A 2,500-nucleotide genomic window follows, 5' to 3' on the forward strand; every position below is an offset into this window, starting at 1 on the left:
GTATGGCTTGTTTTTTACAAGACATTCAAAGACGAAGTCACAGGGATGGAGGATTCGTCATTGCAAAAGACGCCTTGGTGGGAAGAGGAACAAAGTGACGATGGGCGTCTTTCCATATTGTAGATAATCATTTTTGTTCTACTATTTCTGTTCTACTATTTTTCCATATTTTGGTCTACTATTTTTGGTCTCATATTTTGGAAATTTATATGTTTTTTAAGATAATATGATTAAATATTCACGTAATCAATCAAATGGAACATGAAAGAGTCACAAAGCTTGACATTCTCGGAAATATAGGGGCTTTTTAACCAACCACAAGCGTGAAATATTTCAGTGAAACTTTAAATTTGTGAAATTATTTTGTGAAGTTGCATGCATGAAGTGTTTTGAAATATTTGCATAAGTAAATGAAACGGAAACAATCACCATAGCATGACATTTTGGTTAACTTTATGAGTAAAGTTTGTAAGTAAACTTTAGCAGTAAACTTTATTATTCAGATTGTTTTAGTGTGTTGATATTATTATGTCCGTATGCATAACTTTTAATTCCGTCTTTTAATATATTTCTTTTGTCATCAAAGCAGCGTAGTGTTACTTTATTTATTTCATAACTTCCTAATTGATGTTTTTGACTTCTGATGCGTTTTCTATTATGTGACTAAATAATTTATCTGATATTATATTATAAATGAGTTGTAATCCTGAAATTCATGAAGAATTAAAGAATATGGATGAGATTACTTGCCCATTTTGTAATCAAGAAATAGGAGAGCATACAATTAAAAAAGAGACGTGTTGTAGTGAACAAAATGTAGAAAACCATGATAACATGAATGTTTGTATAAAATGTGGCTTGGTTTATGGATATGAAAATGCTCATGAGTTTGTTGATTTTTATGATAATATATTTACAAAATACAGCGAAAATCTATTTATCATCGAGAATACCATATAAAAAATAAAATAACCGATCTATGTTGTAAAAACAAATATCAAATATCACCAAACGACGAACAAAAAGTGATCAAAGTATTTGAAGAGATTGATAAGATACTACCACAGATTAATCAAGACAGAAAGAGAATGATTGATATAAACTATATTTTAAAACAAATTTTTATGATGTTGAATTTACCAATAGAAAAAGCAATAAAATATCCGAAATCGAAAGAGACTTTGGATAAATATGAAAAATATTGGAATGATATTCAGTCATTGATAGGAGAAAAAATCAAGTCAATAGTTACAGTAAGGACACTCGAACCGTGAACACTTGACATTTTTGTGTACATTGTTTTTTTGGACGACAAAGAAATAAAGGCTCTTCTTATGATGTATAGTGTTACATGTATAACATTTTGTAAGTGTAAAAATATTAAATACTCTTGTCAAAACGACAAGCCCACATTCTATAGTCACTAAAAAAATGTACAAAAAAGTATCAAGTGTTCATGGTTCGAGTGTCCTCACTGTAACAAATGAATTTTTTATCATATTGTAGTAAATACTTATCAACAACAGGACTGGTATCAGTAATGAAATCGTCAATGTTTTTCATTATGGACAATAAATTATTTTGTTGATATTCACCTGATCTCATCATATCCTTAATAGCTATGAGAAGATGTTGATAACTTTGATATGCAAACAAACAATTTTGGATTTTAAGATCAAGGTCTTTATGCTTCATCCAACCTTGAATCAAAAGTGCTACTGTACTAATAGCAATTAAACTAGTACCACCGGTTGCTAGACTTGAAGCTTAACCTCCAGATGCAAAAACAATAGATAGTGAATCACCAATAAGTTTCCACATTTTGAATCGTTTCATGGCTTGTTTATAACCCCCAACACTTTTTGTGATATGTTTGGTAATACATTTTAATTCCTTAATCTGTTCTTCTGTCAATTTGTCTGAAATATGATTCCAGTCAAATATATTTTTACGACGGTCTTTCATGTAATGTAGTTTATATTATTAATCTTTTGAATATACAATGTAATAATCCACTAATCTGTCCACAAAATGGTGAGTTTTTAATCAACCTTGTTGTATATTTTATTGGTATGGCATATAGATACCCTCGGTCTAATGAATAATGGTCATAGAATCTACCAAAAGCATCGTGCGAGTGTAAAATATCGATCCCACCAAGTATTTTTTCTAAAAACCATGTTAGACATCCATTTCCAGGTCCTATGAGTCCTATTTCTCCATTGTTTAATTGAAGAATTTCATCAATTGATTTGTCAGCATTAAAATGTTTTTGATACAAAAACTGATAAACAAGACATGATTTCAATATTTTATCATTCAAATTAGGGAATTTTTCCTTTGTCTCATTGAAAAAATTTTCAACATATTTTACAGTTTCTTTTATCATTTATAATGGTTTATATTATTTTAATGAATATATTTAATCAAAATATTTAGCTCTTCATTTGGTACATCTTTGTTTATTAGTTTGACTCTAAAATGGCCGTTTTGAATAGTC

This window comes from Montipora capricornis, chromosome 6 (assembly GCF_036669925.1).
Source record: "Montipora capricornis isolate CH-2021 chromosome 6, ASM3666992v2, whole genome shotgun sequence".
NCBI classification, from domain to species: Eukaryota; Metazoa; Cnidaria; class Anthozoa; order Scleractinia; family Acroporidae; genus Montipora; species Montipora capricornis.